The sequence below is a fragment of the Sphaeramia orbicularis genome, chromosome 15 (genome assembly GCF_902148855.1).
Source record: "Sphaeramia orbicularis chromosome 15, fSphaOr1.1, whole genome shotgun sequence".
In the NCBI taxonomy this organism is placed as follows: Eukaryota; Metazoa; Chordata; class Actinopteri; order Kurtiformes; family Apogonidae; genus Sphaeramia; species Sphaeramia orbicularis.
Genome location: NC_043971.1, coordinates 48581165 through 48603727, shown reverse-complemented (window position 1 = coordinate 48603727; position 22563 = coordinate 48581165). Strand labels below are relative to the sequence as shown.

Below are 22563 nucleotides of genomic sequence, written 5' to 3'. Positions count from 1 at the left end.
AGGAGGAAATGGCAAGCTTTCAGGAAAATATCAAGAGGATGACCCCAAGTGATGAACTGCTAAGTGAGTACCTCAGGCAACAGACACTCAGTACAGAGGAGCAGCCAGAGGGACTGTCATTGCGGGACAAGCCCCTGCATGGCATGTACCACCAGCAAATTGAAGAGGTAGCTGACATCTAGAAAACATACCAGTGGCTATAAAATGCTGGACCAAAATATGGCACAGAGGCAGTACTCATGGCTGCACAGAAACAGGCCCTGAACACAAGCGCAATAGAGGCTGGGGTCTACCACACCAGACAAGACCCCAGGTGTAGGTCTACCACACCAGGCATGACCCAAGATGCAGACTGTGCAGAGAAACCCCTTAGACAGTGCAACACATCACAGCAGGGTGTAAGATCCTGACAGGCAAGGCATACATAGATTGGCATAACCAGGAAGCAGGCATAGTGTACAGTACAGGGACATCTGTACCGAGTGTGGACTGGAGATCCCAGGGTCAAGATGGGAGACACCCTCGAAGGTGATCAAAAACAAACAAGCCAAGATCCTGTGGGTCTTCCAGATCCAGACCAATGGAGATGGCCAGTTAGCTTGACATAGTGGTGGTCGATTTAAACATCAGAAGACAGTGGCAGTGATAGATGTAGCAATCCCAAGTGATGGCAACTTGAGAAATACCAAGGGCTGAAAGAGGAGATAGAGAAAATGTGGGATGTGAAGGAAACAGTGGCACCAGTAGTGATCAGGGCCCCAGGGATGTCATGAGAACTGATACTCACGATACCATTTGATACTATGATGGAAAAAAACTCGTCAATACTCTTTTTTTTTTTTAAGAACAGAAAAACCAATTGGTACCAAGAATTGGTACCATCAGTAGGCTACTACTCTTCTCGATGGGGGCAGCACACACCAAAAGTACACATGCACAGGTACAGCAACTTGTGAAAGAATGGCAACAGCTGCAGTAAATACTTGGCCTTGCCTAATGGACAAAAAAGGGGCCAGAAGTTGTTTGTGGGAGTATTTTGCATTTCAGGTAGATGACCGCGATATGGTTGTTGACACGCTTAAGCCACTGTGTAAACGCTACCACTGCGGAATTCAAACGAGGGTGGGGATACCACGAACCTAGCAAAGCACCTTCGAGACAGGCACCCAGACCTCTTTAAAGAATTCAGGGTGAGGTCCGTTATTCAGCATTAAACATTTGACATGTGATATCATCAGGGCCACCGCCGTTTATGAATGTTGACAACAAGAAACCATACCAGCAGCCACTAACGGGTGGACCGCAGTCCTGGTCCAGACCTTGAAGCTGTCCCATACGGACCCAGACCTACAGCTGGTGGTGGAGCGCTTCTATTTTAATCAGCGTAGCTTTTGGTTGTGTAGATGAGGAAATGCACAGACCAATTGCATGCATGTAGAGCCAGTTTTTATAATGAGAACTTTGTTTGAAATTGCTATTGGGCTGTTGCACTCATATTACAAGGGTCTGTAGCCGAGTCCATAAAGGGTTTTGTTCTGTGCTGTGTGTTGAGTGTTAAGAGTCCATGGCATTTTTATTTCCCCAGTAGGAGATTAGTATAACGATCTATCTGTCTATCTTAGCCGCACAGCTGAAGAGTGAACAGGCTAACAAACATCAACAGCTCCCACCTGTCACTGTGTTCCAGCCCCATTAGCGATTAGCATGCTGTTATATCAGGGCTAACATTTACTGTACAAGAGACAAGTATCATACAACACCAGCGAAGATTGAACATCAAGGCTAATTGTTATGCCAGTCGCTATTCAGACAAAACCAATTAGACATGGGTCATATAATGAACTACATACATCTCACAAAAACTAGATTCACCTGACAAAATTCTGTGTCCAGTAATTAAAAACACATTCCTGAGGCAGACAAGGGTGATCTAGCAAATTAAACAGTTCTTATGATTGTTATTATTATTTTGTTTTTTTTTTTTACCGTGGTATCGACTTTGGTATTGAGAACGTGCTGATTTTAGCGGTATTGGTATCAATCCCTGAATTTTTGGTATCGTGACATCCCTGCAAGGCATTAGTTGCAGTAAGCCACAAACCGTATGTGTGTCAGTGTGTGTGTCTTTGTGTGTGTGTGTATTCAGCAGTGTATAGCTATCTTTTTTTAAGGCCAGTGTTTCACTGTGTGAGAATGGTCCAGGATTATACTTAGAGTTGTAATATGACATCATTACCAGGTGTTGTGGGAAACCCATCAGCTGAAGATATGATGGGTGTTCATGTCTTACCAGTCTTGTCCAGTTTGTTCATGATAAATGATTATAATCAGTGTTATTAGAGTATCTGTTGAAATCTGTGTTGTAGAGTATGATTGCCACTGGTGCTTCAGGCTCAGCTTCCTGTTCAACACAACAGACACTGACAACAATGATGATGTCCTACCACATCCTTCCCCGACTTGTGAACAAGGCTAAAGACGTTCATTTTGTCTTCTGTTTATGTAAATATAGTTTTTTCTTTTGTTCAGACAAGGAATAGTTTTTAGTTTTTAGATGTTACCTGCTTGACAGTTTCGACTGTGACTCCAGTCTTCCTCACGTCGGATGACGCTTCTGAGGAAGACTGGAGTCACAGTCGAAACTGTCAAGCAGGTAACATCTAAAAACTAAAAACTATTCCTTGTCTGAACAAAGAAAAACTATATTTATTGTGAACAAGACTTTTTTCTTAGTCATGTATATGCTGTGTCACATGATACAGCTGAATAATAACTAGCATTCGAAAATCTTGTAACTTCCTGTCAAAATCTCTTGTAAAATATAAATGAAAACTAGTAAATCTAGTATTATCTCTGGTAGAGTCTCTTGGTTGAACAGTGAGTACTATGTGAACAACATTCTGTGAATTTTCAGGTTTTGGGTCAGGCTTTGGCCAGGGTAAATAAGGACTGCAATAAAGATGAGGCCCTGTGTTGAGAAGGGGAACTCCTGAAAGAACAGAAAGTGACCAATAATCTGATGCCATTATCTTTTAATTTTTTTTTTTGTTTTTTTTTGTGTGTGAATTTGTTAGTTTGTTGGTCTGTTATTATTTTTGTATATTTGCTCAGTTGTTAATATAATGAGCAATGCAATGGAGTCACAGACTGTATAATTAATTGTTGGAGGGAAGAACTGTGACTCATTGATTTGTGAACTACCATTCTGACTGTGATTTGGCTGTTGCTATGTTGGCTTTTTCGAGCCAGAAGTGACCAACATTTGAACAATAGGATGGAGCTATGCAGTATCAGAGGAATCATCTGTGACGGCTCATGGTTGAGCTAATGCTAAGCCAGTAGTTTGCGATTTGGTTATGACCACGTTGGCTGATTTGTAAACTTCATCAAGTATTGTGCAAGATATCCATTTTATGGTGGTGTGTTAGTTTAACCTATTCACCACAACTGCAGTTGAGTTTAACAGAACTTAAATTTAATCAAGAATTGTGTTTTTATAAAATAAAATCTCTCAAAATTTGATTCATGTGAGCTGGAACACAGCAGACACCAAAGCTTATATTTGATTTAGCTGTAATTTTACATGATAATAACAATACAACCTTTACCAGAACATGTAATATAAGTTCAGAATAAAGCAAACTAGTCCGAATTAACTCCTGTAAAAACTTTTTTTTTTTAGAGAGAAGTTCAGTCTAAGTGTAAGGGAGCCTGGGATTTTGGGAGTTACCTCTAGTGGCGTTAGTGATATTAAAACATTTAGATGCTTAAACATTGGCATCATTTTGAAGCCAAAGTCCTTGCTCTTTGGAGGCAGTTTAAAGAAAAGTAAAACTTTCATGAAAGCATTTGTTCACTTCAGGATAAATCTATTGTTAACTCAGTTAACATGTAGCTTAAATAAAAACATGGTTAACTAATCAATTTGACTGTGAGAATTTGGAAAGGACTGTATGCTGTATGGTTGATAAAACAAAGTCCTGCCTAAACACTACTTTATTATAATAAGAAAATATGTATGCACTTGTCTGTTGTCATACTATCTTGCTCTGAGCTTTATTTTCACTTGTAAACATGTGACCTTATAAAGTTCATCAATACCTCATAACATTTGCTCACTTTCACTACATTGGGAAAAGGTTGCTTCTAACACAACCTTGACCTGAGAGGTGAACATTTATCAAATGCTGTTCACACAGTTCTGATAACTCTCTGCATCGCTCTACTAACGTATGCTGCAATATTGCAATTTGATGTTTTGTTGGACATTGTTTAGTACATTACATTTTTAAAGCACATATGCTTGACAGCAGATGTCCATATTCACAGAGGATTATCATTTACCATCTACTAAGTGACACTGAAAGCTCCTGAGTTCCCTGCTATGACTTATTCACGCAGTTGCATAGTGCAGTTTTTACTGAGGGACTGTGAGAAGAGCAAAGCTTAAGAAACGGAGGATGGGATGGACCCTATTGGTTATTGAAAATGCAGTGTTTATGATGTGGCCTGCAAATACAAGATGACACATCTCTATTTGACTTCATTACAAACTGGATAAGTATTAAACTTTACGTCTAAATCTGGTTGATATAAAATAATCAATAAATTAAAAAAAAAAAAAAAAGGAAAACAGTAAAATTGAGCAGCAAGAAGAGCACTTTAACCAATAAAATTATTAAAACCAAAGAGTTCTCTGATAATCTACACAGGGAACATGCTGTGTGATGCTGTTAATAGTGGGAGGTACAAACTCAGATGCCCAGAAATATCACAAAAAACACAGCAAAAAAAAAAAGCACTCGGAGTGCGCAGACCTCCGCCAAGACAGATCTGCCCCCCCCAATCACCACCAAAATTTAATAATTTCTTCCTTGTGCCAGTATCAACATTTCCTGAAAATTTCATGAAAATCCGTCCATAACTTTTTGAGTTATCTTGCTAACAAACACGCACGCACACAAAGCAAAGTAATCACAATACCTCCTGGCGGAGGTCACAAGACGGAGATAGAATCCAAACAGAGGGCAGGGTCTGTGCCGATAAGTGCACCACCACACACTGATGGGATTAGAAATGATGACTAAGAAGGATTATTATTGTAATTATTGTGAATCTGTATAGCTTTCTAAGAAAGCTCAAGATGGTTGCTGCTCTGTATTCTTGAACTGATGCTGCTCCTTATCTAACAAAAATCTAAGGAATCCTGGCAAAAACCATAGATCTATTCAACTTATTGTACTCTGAAGAAGCCAAAGAGTATTGATCTATTACTCTTTGGTCCATCCGCCCCGTGCTGCCCCTCAACTAACAAAACCAAATGCCTAGTTTGCTTGATTAGTCAGAGAATAATGCATGGTATTGTTATCTTTACATTTTAAAATGATTAGTCAGAGAATAATGCATGGTATTGTTATCTTTACATTTTAAAATGATTAGTCAGAGAATAATGCATGGTATTGTTATCTTTACATTTTAAAAGGTCGGCCACATTTCTACTCACAATGGCTAGTACTTGATGTGTTAATGAAACAGATTTTTTGGTTCTGCTGGCTCTTTTAGCAGTGACATTGACCCTGATGTGCACTTTTACTCCAATTTTAATGCTTCTAACTTTTTTCAATATTATAGTGTGAAAGATTTCAATGAAATTTATGCTAATATGCCTTCCAATGCATTTACAGCTTTCCATTTAAACATACGTAGCTTATCTAAACATTATGATGAGTTATGCACTTTTTTACACACACTTGAACACTCTTTCAGTTATTGCTTTATCAGAAAACATGGCTTACTGAAGGCTCGAGTGATCTCTGTAAGTTACCAAATTACCAGTCCTATCATTATGAAAGAGAAAATAGAGTAGGGGGAACTGTCTCCTTTTTATTCAGAATAATTATGAATTTAAATTAAGGAATGATGTAAAGTTTAACTCAGATAGAGGTGAACAAGAATCCCTGTTTGTGGAGCTTATTGGTTCCTCTGCAGGAAAAATTGTTGTTGGAGTCATTTACTGTCCACCACATTCTTTTATCAAAGATTTTATTGAAGGTTTATCAATAACTCTTTACATGGTAAACTCTGAAAATAAGCTCTGCCTACATCTTGGGAGACTTCAATATAGATACTCTAAAAGAAAAATGGCGGCACAACGGATGAATTTATCAATACTCTTTATGTCAGTTACTTTTTTCCTCTAATCTACAAACCAACAAGAGTAAGGGACAAATCTACTGCCTTAATTGACAAAAATTACAAACTATTTAAACTATGAAGGAGTCATCTATTCAGATTTGTCTGATCATTTTCCTATATTTCGGGTCTTCTCTTTTTGTAACAGTAAAGAGTTACAAAACTAAGAAGAAACAATATTGAAGAGGAACATGAGCAAATCTAATGTGGACAAATTAAACATAAACTAAGTGACGTCTTGGGATAAGGTTTATTTGGAGACAAATGCAGATGATGCATACAAATGTTTTCATGCTGCTTATTAAAATTCATTTCAGTGATTCTTTCCCAGTTGGGCAATTTTTCAAAATCAAAGTCAAAGATTTAAAAAGCCATGGTTCACATCTATTTTGTCAAAAATGTTAAGGATCAAAATTTAAACTTCATAAACAATTTTTGTGCAATCTAACTTCCGTCACTCGAAATAATTACAAAAAGCCAGAAATAATTATGTACATTTGTTAAGATCTGCTAAGAGGAAGTATTATTTAGACCAAATAAAAATAGTTCCAATGAATTAAGAGTGTTTGGAAAGTTATAAATGAGTTACTGCAACAAGATGCTACTTCCACTAATGCTATACCCTCAGTATTTGTTGATGGTGGAACAACATATGAAAATTCCCTTTGATATGCTCAGAAATTCAATACTTTTTTTTTGTTCATTCTGGTTCTGAATGGTGAAAACATGTCATGTTCTAATAAAGATCCACTGGAATGCATACAATACAGCTACCTGCAGATGTGTCTTTTCGGCCCCCTAACATCAACGAAATAGGTGAAATCATTGATGAATTAAACTACCTTCACCAGGACATGATGGCATATCTGCCTGGCTCGTTAAGCAAATAAAACCATTTATACTGAAGCCATTAGCTCATATTATTTCACTATCCCTAAACACTGGTGTTGTACCTGAAGATCTAAAGGTAGCTAAGGTCATTCCCCTATATAAAGCAGATGACAGACAGTGTTTTAATACCTATAGACCAATATCTGTATTGCAATGCTTCTCTAAAATAATTGAAAAGTGTTTACAAAAGGATTATGTGTTATTAAATGATAATTCAATTCTTTATAAACATCTGTATGGTTTTTCTAAAAATCACAGTACTTATATGGCTTAGTTCATTTAATAGATAGTATTATCTCTGCATTAGATAACAATACATTTATTTTTTAGTATTTTTTTAGACTTATCAACAGCTTTTGACACAGTCAATCATAATATATTACTTTCAAAATACATAAGTATGGTTTTCATGGAACTGCTTTTAACTGGTTGCAAAATTATATTGGCAGAGATCTTGGTACATCTGTATTAATGGTTGCAATTTGAAAAGGTTAGGTATACATTGTGGAGTCCCTCAGGGGTTCATATTAGGTCCATTATATTTTTAATTTATATAAATGATTTGTGTACACTCCCCCTTGAACTGCACCTTATCGTGGTGGGGGAGTTTGAGTGCCCGAATGATCCCAGGAGCTATGTTGTCAGGGCTTTATGCCCCTGGTAGGGTCTCCCAAGGCAAACAGGTCCTGGGTGACGGGCCAGACTAAGAGCAGTTCAGAAGCCCCTATGAGAAGAAAACATCAAAAGAAAGTGACGTCGCCTGGTATGGCGCAGCCGGGGCCCCACCCTGGAGTCAGGCCTGGGGTTGGGGCTTAAATGCAAGTGCCTGGTGGTCGGGCCTATGCCCACAGGGTCGGCCGGGCCCAGCCCGAAGGAAGCGACATGGGCCCCGCCCTCCGGTGGACTCACCACCCACCGACGGAATCGTAGGGGCGGGTGCATTGTGGATTGGGGTGGCAGTCGACGGCAGGGAGCCCCACAACCCGATCCTCGGACACAGAGTCTAGCTCTTGGGACATTGAATGTCACCTCGCTGCGAGGAAAGGAGCCGGAGCTTGTGAGGGAGGCTGAGAGATACCGTCTAGATATAGTTGGGCTCACCTCCACACACAGCTTGGGCTCTGGAACCCAACCCCTCGAGAGGGGCTGGACTCTCCATTTCTCTGGTGTTGCCGCGGTGAGAGGCGGCGAGCTGGTGTGGGCTTACTCATAGCGCTCACGCTCAGATCAGCCGCAATGTGTTGGAGGTCACCCCGGTGAACGAGAGGGTTCGCGTCCCTACACCTTCGGTCTAGGGGACAGGTGCCTCACTGTGTCTCGGCCTACGGGCTGAACAGCAGTGTAGAGTACCCGGCCTTCTTGGAGTCCCTGGGAGGGGTGCTGGATGGTGCTCCGACTGGGGACTCCATTGTTCTCCTGGGTGACTTCACTGCCCATGTGGGCAATGACAGTGAGACCTGGAGGGGGGTGATGGGGAAGAACGGGCCTCCCTGATCTGAACCCGAGTGGTGTTTGTTATTGGACTTCTGTGCTAGTCACGTTTGTCCATAACGAACACCATGTTCGAACACAAGGATGTCCATAAGTGCACTTGGCACCAGGACACCCTAGGCCGGAGGTCGATGATCGGACTTCATTGTTGTATCATCAGACCTCCGACCGCGTGTTTTGGACACTGGGTGAAGAGAGGGGCGGAGCTGTCAACCGATCACCTCCTGGTGGTAAGTTGGATCCGCTGGCAAAGGAGGAAACCGGACCGACTCGGCAGGCCCAAACGTGTTGTGAGGGTCTGTTGGGAACGTCTGGCAGAACCCGATGTCAGTGCGGTCTTCAACTCCCACCTCCGGAAGAGCTTCACCCAGATCCCGGGGGAGGCTGGGGACATTGAGTCCAAGTGGACCATGTTCTCCACCTCCATTGTTGAAGCGGCTGCTCGGAGCTGTGGTCGCAAGGTCTCCGGTGCCTGTCGTGGCGGCAATCCCGAACCCGGTGGTGGACCCCGGAAGTAAGGGATGCTGTCAAGCTGAAGAAGGAGTCTTATCGAGCCTTGTTGGCCCGTGGGACTCTAGAGGCAGCTGATGGGTACTGGAAGGCCAAGCGAGCTGCAGCCCGAGCAGTTGTGGAGGCAAAATTTGGGTCTGGGTGGAGTTTGGGGAGGCCATGGAGGAGGACTATCGGTCGGCCATGGAGGAGGGACTATCGGTCGGCCTCGAGGAAATTCTGGCAAACCATCCGGCGCCTCAGAAGGGGAAAGCAGTACACCACCAACACTGTTTATAGTGGAAGTGGGGAGCAGTCCACATGTGCTTTGTGGATCTGGAGAAGGCGTTCAACCGTGTCCCTCGTGGTATCCTGTGGGGGGTGCTTCAGGAGTATGGGGTCCGGGTCCCTTTGCTAAGGGCAGTCCGGTCATTGTATGACCGAAGCAGGAGCCAGACTTACTCCTGACCGGAGCAAGTCAGACCCTGTTCCAGGTGCATTTGGGTCGCCGGCAGGGCTGCCCTTTGTCACCGGTTCTATTCATTATTTTTATGGACAGAATTTCTAGGCGCAGCCAGGGGCCAGAGGGGGTCCGGTTTGGGGACCACAGGATTTTGTCTCTGCTTTTTGAAGATGACGTGTCCTGTTGGCTTCATCGAACCTGGACCTTCAGCGTGCCCTGGAGCGGTTTGCAGCTGAGTGTGAAGCGAGCGGGATGAGGATCAGCACCTCCGAATCCGAGGGCCATGGTTTCTCGACCGGAAAAAGGTGGTTTGCCCTCTCGGGTCGGTGGGGAGTCTTTGCCCAAGTGGAGGAGTTTAAGTATCTTGGGGTCTTGTCACGAGGTGAGGGAAGGATGGAGCGTGAGATTGACAGACGGATCGATGCAGCGTCTGCAGTGATGCAGTCGCTGTACCGGTCGGTTGTGGTGAAGAAGGAGCTGAGCCGAGAGGCGACGCTCTCGATTTACCGGTCAGTCTACATTCCTACCCTCACCTATGGTCATGAGCTTTGGGTCATGACCGAAAGGACAAGATCCCGGATACAAGTGGTTGAAATGAGTTTCCTCCGCAGGGTGGCTGGGCGCACCCTTAGGGATAGGGTGAGGAGCTCAGTCACAAGGAGGAGCTCAGAGTAGAGCCGCTGCTCCTCCGCGTCGAGAGGGGCCAGCTGAGGTGGCTCGGGCATCTGTTTCAGATGCCTCCTGGACGCCTCCCTGGGGAGGTGTTCCGGGCATGTCCCACCAGTAGGAGACCTCGGGAAGACCCAGGACACGTTGGAGAGACTATGTCTCTCGGCTGGCCTGGGAACGCCTCGGGGTCCCCCTGGAAGAGCTGGAGGAGGTGTCTGGGGAGAGGGAAGTCGGGCATCCCTGCTTAGACTGTTGCCCCGCGACCTGGCCCCGGATAAGCGGTGGATAATGGATGGATGGATGGATGGATTTGTGTACAGTTTCTTATGCTCTTACTCTGATAATGTTTTTGCAGATGATGCCACTTAATTATGTCTCATTCAATGTTAATGCACTCATAACCAAGCCAATGCTGGATTATCTGCATATGACAAATGTTTTCAAGAGTAGCAAACTAACTTTGAATATCAAAAAACTGAACTATATGAATTTTAGTGGTAAAAAAAAACTTTTGAACTAGCCCTAAGCTCAACATTGCTTTAGTTGAAATAGCTCGTGTCTCAGCCACCGGGTTCCTGAGTGTCGTAGATGAGAACCTAAACTGGAAAGAGCATGTTGACGGATGACTAGAAAATAAATCACTTGGCATTATGACAAAAGTTAGTCATCATGTTGATTTAAAATGTACATTTGCTTTATATTACAGTTGAATTTATCCATATCTGTTGTACTGTAATATAGTGTGGACAAGCGCTTTCCCATCAACTTTAAATGAAATATTGATCTTACAAAAGCGCTTCATTCGAATTGCAACCCATTCTAAGCCACTGACCTCTTCTGCTAATTTATTCTTCAAACTAAATTTACGTAATATTTTTAATATCAATATCTAACAAATTTTTGTTTTTATGTATAAAATTCAGTATAATCAAAGTACCTTGCCTTAGCATTTCATTTTGTATTTTGCAACCAATGCCACAGTTCATAGATACAATACTCGTCAAAATCAACATTTTCATTTGCCTAAATGTGTCACATCAAGAGCTCAGTTTTGTATTAGGTATGGAGGGTGTAACTTGTGGAGCCAATTTTCACATGTTCTTGGAAAAAGCACATCAGATATATCTTTCAAGAAATATTTAACAATTATGATATCGCATTGATACATATGTATATATTTATATTGTCTTTTTTAAATGACTTCTGAATGTGTATGGACAATGGAAGTCTCATAACTTTTATAATGTTTATGTATTTATAAGGTGGAGGCTTTAAATCAAGCCATTTTAGACTTTGTGCCTCTCCCTGCACCTTTACTGTTTTATTATGACTTTGATCAATGTTATGTATGTGCAAAATAAATCAGTATAGAAAATATTACATACTTTGCCTTTAGCTTGATACCAATAATAATTTCTTTTTGGGAACTATTGAAGCCAAGTAGTGCTGAAACAACTAGCTTGTAAAATGGACAATTAATTGTCTGTGTCCCCATTTGAAACCAATACACATTTAGAACAATGAAATAACTCCAGTACAAAATTGCATTGAAATGCCCCATAGAGAGAAACTATACGTAAGTAATATTATGTCAGTATTACCAGTTTTCATAATAAACTGGGGCAATTATAATAGAGTTCCTTCCTTCGGGTATTAATAGGCTATTACTCATAATATCCGGACATGAGTAGAGTCTACAGTCAATGACACAGCTGCAACATAGTTAAGTAGGCCATTTTTAAATCCATCTATTTTATCGAATCTCTGATGCCATCAGTATTGAAAATGTTGAATATTACATCTGATAATTGGTTATAACTGATTATCAGTCTAAGCGAGTTTGTATTCATCCAAAGGTAGGGCAGTGTAGTTATATGTATGTATGAATATATTACTCAACAGGCCTCATTTAGCATGTTAAATATTAAGGCCATGTCCACACTAAACCACAGCTTTTCCTATCCGATCTTTTTCTTTGTCATTTTCAAAACAGTGCTCTGTAAACAGGGAGTCATCTCAAGAAATATCTGCATCCACATGAAACCACTAAAATGACTGAAATAATGTAGTACAAATGCCAGGCCTGTATGTGGCGTCGTAATGCTCTCATAAAATACTGAGAAGAAGAAGTGGACCATGTGCATGAAGCTTGCTCGGTTCTACCTGGTCTGATCCAGTATTACCTCCTGGTGGCCCCTCTCTGCGGTAGATCCAAGAGTGTGTAGTGAATATTGTTAGCTATGGTTATGGTTTGTTGCTCATTGTAATGAAAGAGTAGCCAAAGATTTTCATTCAATAGGCCTTTTTCTACCACAATACCAGGAACTTTATTTTGCCAGGAATTTATTTACCTGGGTAAAAGAATTCCAGGTAATCTGTGTGCTTTGCATTTCCACCACACCCCAAAGTTCGGGTAATTTATTCAAATCAGGCTGATGACATACCGGGAAGTGGTAAAAGAAACTCCACTACACCTCCAGTCCAGTAGGTGGTGGCAAGAAAAAGAAGCTGAAGATCCAAAAAGCATGATGATGCTATAACAACAACCGACAAGCACGCATCATTGTTTGTGTGATACAATACGCCCAGGATGGAGGACGCCCAAGTTGTTCTCATGTTTTATTACATCGCGAATAAAACCATGTGATCTAATGGGAAAGACAACAGATGTTATTTGCAAAGACAGTTGCGAACGCCTGAAGAGAAAATCTTCGGGTCCGGCCCGATCGGCCCCAGCTCAGGCTCCGACCCAAACGGCTCGACCCTGCCTGAGGCTCTGGCCTCATTCAGTCTCCTCCAACACCCCCGCTCTTACAGAACAGCCCCAGTTCATACCTATCTGGCTAACGTTACATTTCCTAGTGATTTATGTTAGTGACAAAACAGTTTGCCGGTGAACTTTACATCCTAATATAACTAATATAACCAAGCTCTGGCTCTGGCTTAGGTTCCTGTACTCCAAACCTCTGAGAAAGCAGTATTCATGCAGGGGGTACGTGCAGAGGGGGAGGGGGGAGGGACAATGGCTGTTGAGTTTTATAAACATATCACCTTTCAATCATTTCAATTGGGCGCTCAAAATGATTGGATGGTGTTTTTTCAGTCCTGTCTTTTCCACAGGTGACAAAATTGTGTTATTTTTGTGTTAGAGCATTTAATTAATTGGTTGTAATCGGGGTGTGAAGGGGATTTTAAGCAATATAGTAAAAATGCTCCAGGAAAACATCTTGCATGCCACCTTTAATACATCTGGAATACATTTTAGGTGAAATTAACCATCATTACATATCGCTAATTTTTATTTAAAAATGGTAGAACATGTCTTTTCAACTTCTCAGTCATTAAACTAAACCACATCCAACTTTAAGTGTGATGGATGGTCCTTTTTTCATTTCTATAGTTTTATAGATATAGTCCAGGTTAAACCCTAAAGTCATACAGATTTACTCAAATGCCTGCATTTAATTCTACTGCATATTACTTTAAAAAGTACTTATACCCTACTTATATTTTGATGCCTTGTAAATGAACAGACAATACGAGGTTAGAATTATTATTATTATTTTTTTTACTAAAATTGAAACACAAGGTGCAAAAAAAAACAAGGTGCCTTGAGATTAAAAGGGAAATGGACATCTGTGAAAGGTTAGGGCTTCTGGCCAAGTGCCTGGCCAGCCAGCTGAGCTGGTCATACCACTTGTTTGTTCAGTGGTCGGATCCACTGCGACCGTCGTGGTCCTTTAGTTTCTTCAGCTTTTCTCGTATTTGTTTAGGAATGTCGTACATTTAGCTCTGCCAGCTTTACATAAACTCAGTCATTTGTGTCATCGAAGTCCCTCTGAATTTCCTCCTCCGCAAATATGCTCAAAAGAGCCAGGACCTTTATTTGTGGAAATGAAATAAACAAAACAAAGTTTGCTGCTGCACAGTGGCTTAATGGTGGGTGAACAGAATGTGGAATGCTGCAAGTGTAGTCCACCAATCAGCGTTATCCAGCCCACAGCCCCGTCCCTCAAGAATTCCGGGTAATCTGACAAGTACTACCAGGAACTTCTTTGGGGAAAGTTTGGGGGCGAGGGAAAGATTTTTTACCCAGGTAATTTAGGTGGAAGCGCACCAAGGTTTTTTCAAAGTTCCAGGTAATGCTCAAAATTCCTGCGGTGGAAAAGGGCCCAATGTTTCCAATAAGCTCAATAGCTGTTGTAGCACGAGCACTGTTCTGTAGTCTGCCATTATTGTTGTTGTTGTGAAATGACGTCTTGCTTCCAGGGTGAAAGGTTAGAGAGGTGGGGCTGTGACATCATCATTTTAGAAAAGTTGCAGTTTGGTCATACAAATGATGCGAATCCAGCGTTTTCAAATTTATACACTCTGGAACCTGGTTTCAAAAAGTACGGTTTCAGTGACTGAAAACGCCAGTTTCGTGTGGATGAAAGGCCTTTCCGATACAAATCTCTTGCAGATAACGACCAAAACTGTCTTCGTATGGACGGGGCCTAAAGTTCAAGACAATGCAATTCCAAAAAGACTGAACAACTATGACCTGTTCAGTCTTGGTTGGAAGAGTTGCCAGGAGAAAAGCTTTTCAATCTAAAAAGAACATGGCAGCACAGCTAACGTTTACAAAGTTACACCAAATAAACTAGAGCAGCTATTGATTATTTTCTTCAGTTCAGTTTGTTAAATTATTCTTTGAATAGATGACAAAAAAATAGTAAAAATGTGAAAAGGGCATGTCTGAAAATGACAAAAACTTGTCCTTTAGTCCAGAACCAGCTGAAACACAACCACAAAATGTATGAAAGTAAAAGGATAAAATGAAAGATATGTATATAGAAATAACAGAATAACAACAGTATAAAAGTAGGTAGAGAGACAGACAGACAGACAGACACATGCAGGACACATGCAAAATAAACAGTACAGTACAACAAAATTCTGCTGCATAACTTTCAAACACAGTATAAAAAATAAATATGGTTGTCAAATATTCAATCTCAAATATACAAAGTGCTGTGTCATAAAAGTGCTGTGTGTATAGCACTCCTAAATAGACAGACAATGCAGGCATAATGTGGTGAAAACACACACACCACAGGCTTTTCTAAGCTCTATTAATTACTGAGCCTTAAATGTCAACAAGAAAAAGCTCATTACTTCATATAACAACTTAATTACATTTGTATTCTTGTCTGTTCTTCTGTTCTCAGAACATGGTATCATGAGTCACGTAAATATACACACCATTTTTAATTGCCATGGTATCTGTACTTATTATAAGCTTTCCGTGTGTATGTTCATGCCGTGTCAAATACCACGTACTGAGGTTACGGTTAGGTTATGGTTAGGGCTACGGTTAAAGTTAGGCTTAGGGGTTAGGGTTATGTGAACTGGAGATCTTGGTGTAAATTTGACACACGATCAAATGGCGTTGAATAGCACACGAAAGGTAAAAAATGCATACGTATAGCACGCCAAATGCCATAAGAATGCAGTTTCATGAGATCAGTCTTGTTCTCATGATCTCGTGAAACATCATCAGTTGGGGCCCAAGTACTGTTCCATTTGAAAGTTTGCACAAACCAAAAACGCATGGAATACCCGGATATTGTTCTTGTCTGCTAGCTTAAAACAAGGATGCACTGGTTGGTGACTCGTGTGGACTTGACTGGGAAATATCCTAAGATACATTTCGTGCTACTCTTGAATGCTACGGCACCTTCTGTGATAACTTAATTCAGAAATGTTTTATTGAGTAGATGACCATCACCACATGATGTGATACAATGTTAGAACATGAGCGAGAGGCAGAATAGCGAGATATACAGGGTGGGAAGCAAAATTTACAATATTTTGAGGCAGGTATTGAAAGACAGTGTATGACCAATTAGTTCATTGAAAGTCATGAGAATTTATTTGCCACAAGAAAATGTACATAATAGAAAATGTTTTATTCTATGTGTCCTCCTTCCTTTCTCAATAACTGCCTTCACACGCTTCCTGAAACTTGCGCAAGTGTTCCTCACATATTGGGGTGACAACTTCTCCCTTTCTTCTTTAATAGTATCTTCCAGACTTTCTCGTAATATTTTTGCTCATAGTCATTCTCTTCTTTACATTATAAACAGTCTTTATGGACACTCCAACTATTTTTGAAATCTCCTTTGGTGTGGCCGAGTGCATTCAGCAAATCACACACTCTTTGACGTTTGCTTTCCTGATTACTCATATGGGCAAAGTTTTCTGAAAAGGTATGGATAATAGATGTAGGTATGATATGACATCAATATATGTTTGGTTTCAAACAATTGACGCAGTGACTGCTGAGAAAACAAAACTAAATGTTCATTTGTAAATTTTGCTTCCCCCACCCTGTACATCTTTATTTTCATGTATGAGATTCAATGAAATTTGTTCCAGTTTTTAAAAAATATACAAATGTATAAAAACATCAATGACATGTACAGTCATCCTCAAACATGATTCATACCCCTGCCATTTTTTGTGATTTTTGTTTTTGTAATGAAATGAATGACTTTCGTCAAGTTTGTTTGTGACTTATATGTGATACACAACTGAAGGAATGACCAACAAATGTACTTGCAGAAATACTTTATTTCAGGAGTATTTTATTTGTGGATTTCCAAAAGCACCATGTTCAAAATTATTCATACCCTAGGTTTACCTCAGTCCAATGTCTTTTCTTAATAGTTAATAGAGTAGCCTTTGTTCTTGATGATGGTACCTGTTGTGTTCCGGAGGACTCTCTTATGTCTCCTGTGGGATTTTGGTCCACTCTTCCTGGGCCAAAGCCTCCAGCTGGGTCCAGTTGGATTATCTCTTACCTGGTATCCTACCCATCACTCTTCATCTGCTGAGAAACTCCAGATTGGTCCTAATTGGATGTCCCGGCAAGACACTGACCCCAAGCATACCGGCAAGGTAGTGCAGCAGTGGTTCCAAGACATGGCCCAGTCAAAGTCATGACCTAAATCATATAGAGAATCTGTTGGAGGGAGATGAAGACCAGAGTGATGGGTAGGAAACCATCCAACTGGACCCAGCTGGAGGTTTCGGCCCAGGAAGAGTGGGCCAAAATCCCACAGGAGACACAAGAGAACCTGTGGACACTAAACAGCAACCATCATCAAGAACAAGTCTACTCTATTGACTATTAAGAAAAGACTTTGGACTGAGTAAACCTAGGGTATGAATAATTTTGAACATGCCGTTTTTTGGAAATCCACTAACAAAATACTCTTGAAGTACTCTTCAAGTATCATTTGTTGTTATTCTTCCCCTGTGAATCACATATAAGTCACAAACAAACCTGACAAAATTCAATATTTCATCACAAAAACAAAAAAATCACAAAAAAGGCAGGGGTATGAATAATTTTTGAGGATGACCGTAAATAGTATTACAGTGTATTGAAATCAAATCAAGTGACATTGTGGTGGATTGAGGGAAATGCATTAGGGAGCTGATGGTGGAAATACAGCAGAGCCAGGGAGGAAGATCACCAAGTTTGCAGGCCGTTCCAATTACAGAGAGACTTGTGTTCTTAGGAAGTCCCTCCTCTGGGACCATTCTTACCAAGACCCCTACTTGCCAAGTTCCCAAGGACCGTACTCTGTGAACTTGATATTGAGAAATGGCCAATATTTATGTTGTGTGAAAGCTCGAAGTTTTTAAAGGAGTAAGTGATGGTTCCAAAATAGAAAGTAAAGACATTTTCTGCCTTTTTGTCCTTGTCTTTTCTGAGCTATGCTCCATGTGTTGTGTTGATCCTGGTATCGTGTGCATCACAATAAGCATCCATGTGAATACAACAGTGGAACCAATGTTTAGCGGCAACAAATGTAAGGAAATAAAGCTTCAATCAGGAAAATTGTAATTGGATTTTTTTTTTTTTTACTCAAGCTCTAAAATACAAGACTTACTTAAATACAAACAAGACTTGGAGAGCAATGTATGAGACCCAAGTGGAGATGTTTGGCCGCATCATACAGGAAAACACAAACCACTCTGAAATGTGAGGCTATCTGTCTAACAGCTAAAGCTTGTTTTAATTTTGGGCCTCGTTTGTCACATCACCAGATGGCAAATGAGCTCACTTTATTTATCTGGCTCTTTGTGTGTGTTAATTTTGCCCCGTGTGTCCTCAATCTAGTACTTGTTAAATGGGGTCTGTGACTTGAATGTGCATGTAGTCATGAAGGCTGCATGCATGTTCAGTGTTTGTAAACAGAAAAAAACAGTGTCATTGACTCTTCATCTGCCCAGATGAATAACTGAACAGAGTAATAGAGAAGTGAGGAGTTTTAGTCTCCGGTAGACAGATGGTAACATATACGCACAGCTATCATTGTCAACCACACCCTGTTTGTTCATTGTGTTTCCTTTCTCACGTTCTCATCATTACAGGATGCAGGGCCACTATAGCACTCACTCTCTCTGTCACACACACAATCACCCTAATCTAACCTCATTCTACCCTTAACCCCAAAAACCAAGCCGGACCTTCATACATATATTCAGTTAATGTTGTTAGAAGCAGTTGAAAATGTTGTCCCAAAATCTAGATAAGAGCAAAAATGTGTCCATTACTAAAAAAAATTAAATAAAATACACACATCACTGAGTGTAGGTAAGATGAGATCAGTTTGCTGTGTAATCATTATTACATGCTTGTAGTCTAGTTTCCACACACTTAGATATGCGCACATACACAGTTACAACACGTCATCTGGTCATTAGGGGTGATTAAGAAGATGGATGAGCTACTTAGGGATCTCATTCATTCAATCATTATTTACAGGAGGAAGATTACAGTGGTGCTGTATAAGAATGGGGGGGACAGTGGGGGTACAGGGTTAGTTCTTGGAGGAAAAAATGTAGTACATGCTAACAAATAAATACTTAAAAAATGTACATATTTTAAAAACCAGTAATAATACATGATATGCTAGTTTTTATTGAATCATAAAAAAAGGCTATTCCACCACTATGATTGCCATAGCAATCACTGAAAAAATGCTAAATACAGAGGATAATGTCATAATAAATGGTGATAAATCTCTAATGAAAAGTTAAATAGAGAAGAAAAATTAATTTGGGAAATGACGCAAAAGTAGACTAGGTTTTTATGGGTTAAACCTGCTCAATAGCATCTTGTTTAATGCGATTTTTAAGGCCTGACACAGGAGTGTTTCAACTAAGCGGAGTTTAACAACACACTAACAACCATCAGGTGATTCTGATGGATCTGGCTATGACTAATGATGATCAGACTAGTCAGACCAGGTCAGGCTCATAGGTAGGTTTCCATCCAGCTGGTTTTAATATGTGCATTAATTTTGACATCTAATTTTATATCTGCTTTTTCTGTAAGTCTTATTGAAGAGCTGCAGAAAACAGATGTTAAAACAAGTTGTTTTTTCCAAACTGTCAAAGAGTTTAAGCATTCACCATGAATAAAACCACAGCACAATAAGAAAAAGCGTACTCTGAAGCGAAAAAAAAAGCCGAGGCAGAAACAAGTGAAGACAACAGGGAAGAATATACGTCATCTACAGGAATGTACTGGTAAACTCTGTGTATTCATGTGCTTGTTGTAGGTACCTGTACAATAATTGCACCAATTTTTGTCACAGGCAGCATATAAACCGCGTAATGTAATAACAGGATGTCATGTGATCCAACAGCATCGGTCCCTTTAGATAATCTGAACCTGATCTGCTCAGACTGTCACATTAACTATGCCCATATTTTATGTAGCATCACTGTGATATTAAACATTAAACTAGTGTGGCTAAATGATTTTCATGAGAAAAAACTCATAATAAATAATAAAACATAAATTCATAAAACATAAGCTTGCACGTTTCATTAAGTAAGAGAAGACCGCAATGGAGTGTAGCTCCAGACAAACACCCTTGGGTGCACTGTGTAAGTACTGTTGAGAAATGTGGTGCTGCAGCAGTGCAGTATATGTTAAACACTAAGACGGTGGTACCTATTATACTGGAATGTGGGGGAAAAAACTTCAAAATGAAAGAAAAAATCATCACTTAAAGCATGAAGCCAAAAAACATAATGCGTATAGTTTTGCTATTGTACAATGCAACAAACAACAGTGGTCCTCCACGACTATATATAATATAGTGTTATTTTGGAGCAACTTTGTGTTAAGTGTTCTTTTAGATGTTGCTTATGTTCAGTTCAAGAACAGTTGCAGGACATTTTAATATTTTATAAAAAAACAAAAACCACCCTCTAAATGTGTGCTTTGCATTGAACTACATTGAAAATACAAGTATTTGAGTAAACTACGTAAGAACTTCCAATTTCTTTTTAATTTAAAAACACCACTTTTTAAATATGTAAGTTGTGAAATTTTGCACTGTCAGTGTGCTGATTGTTGAGTGAAGTAGACCTGTTTGGACCGAAATCAGCAGGTACACAAGGTACCTGTAATTACTGTCTAAACACTGACCCAGACCCAATTGTTATGTGTCCGTCTGTAATTCTAAACTAATAAATACTGAGATTAACAGAACACTCAGTTCTTTGTAGTGCCACATAATACATTCAGATACACAGAAACACAGGACAGAAGTTTTGAGTAAGGAACTCCTATTGTGTGACATTTTGATCATATGCATGTCTTTAGGTGAAATACAATCAGAATTCTTAACCATAATTACATTTTGACTGAAAAAATAAGATTGTTCTGTTATGTGTTATTTATTTACTTTTCACTATTTTTGTGCTCCCAGAAAACTGATAAATTCTACAATAAGATTATTTGTGTATCATTGAGCTGTAGATCATTTACTACTGGATGTGTGAAACTATGCATGTGTTATAACTAAAGTCTATTTACTGTATGTTTTACAATTTCAGAAAGGTTTGATTGACTTTATTAAGATAGGGAGAAAATGTTTTCCTGCTTCACTCATGAAACGTTGAATGCAAAATGAGCATGTTTTTGATCTTCTAGTTCTCAACTTGAACAGTGAAACACATCATATGTATTTTAGTGAATTATTTCTTCCTTCATCTTCAGATCTGCTTAGTCCTTGAGAGGGTCGCAGGGGTGCTGGAACCTATCCCAGCTACCTATGGGCGAGGCGTGGTAGACCCTGGACGTGTCACCAGTTCCTGGCAGGGCTGACATAGAGATAAACAACCGGTCATGCTCACATTCACACCTATGGACAATTTTAGATTAGCCAGTTAACCTACTAGTGTAGGCATGTCCAAAGTCCGGCCCGGGGGCCAATCATGGCCCGCAGTCAGATTTTATACAGCCCACAGCTTCGGTTTTTGAATGTACTATTTATGGCCCGCTTGGACTGTTGAACCGAGCACATGAATCATAAAAGGTTCAAAATGCAGTTTCTCCTTTCACCTCATGGTGGCGGCACCACTCTAACTCTATCTGGCTCTGTGACCTTACCGTGAACCTTTTCGCTAATTTCTAACCATGGCGCCTGTAATAAAAAAAGGAAAGTTGACAGTGAGGGCCGCCGCTTCCAGGAGAGATGGGAATTACAGTTTTTTTCACTGAAAATCGAGGGTGATTGTGTTTGCCTAATTTGTCGAGAGATTGTTGCCTTGTTTAAGAATTCAATGTAAAGAGACACGAGCAGACAAAACATGCTAACTCATACGACAAGCTAGCAGGGAGTGAGCGTTCCGAAAAAGTGAAGCAAATTCAAGCTGCTTTAAACTCACAACAGTGACTCTTCATGTGAACCTGGGAGTTCAATGAATTCACCACCAGGGCAGGCTACCAAGTTGCCAGGTTAAGGAGGCCTTACACTGTGCGAGTTTAGAGACGATTTCTCACTCGTGCGACTATTTCTGGGATCGGGCCAGATGTCCCTCTAATCGTGTGTCGTGCTTCGTGCAGTGTACATGGGGTAAAGAGAAGCGATTAGCACCTCATGACCACCCTCACGACCAGCAATCGTGTGTTCGCAAGGAAAACGGAGCTGTTTGAATCCTGCTCGCTCCTCGTGAGTGTATCGTACTGTCAAAGCAGTGCCACGAACCGATGTGCCTCAAATTCTCACACTGTGCATGCGCAAACACAGACGCGTACAGTAGCGTACAAGCTAACCAGTAGCGGATATGGTCCTAGTGCAGTTTAGCTGTTGCAGCTTACCTCTAGTTCTCTTTTGCTGGAGGATGACAGCCCCATACTGTCAAGTCTGGCCAACCAATGCCTGCACCGAACACATCGTGTCTTTTCTTCTTTTTGATTCCCCCGCAGATAATGGCACATATACCAAAGCAGCTCGTTGGTTTTTGTTTAGCACTACCATTTCGTGGCTCACGCCAATACACAATCGTCTATG

At 40.5% G+C, this 22563-nt stretch overlaps 1 protein-coding gene and 1 long non-coding RNA gene across 2 annotated transcripts in view; both read left to right on the top strand.

Moving 5' to 3' along the window:
* LOC115434524 (heterogeneous nuclear ribonucleoprotein L-like) overlaps positions 1 to 22563 on the top strand; it is a 110703-nt gene that overhangs the window by 13384 nt on the left and 74756 nt on the right.
* On the top strand, positions 12518 to 21528 carry LOC115434525 (uncharacterized). Its single transcript, XR_003937547.1, has 3 exons — positions 12518 to 12683; positions 13143 to 13148; positions 21518 to 21528. It is a non-coding gene; the product is annotated as an uncharacterized LOC115434525 (long non-coding RNA).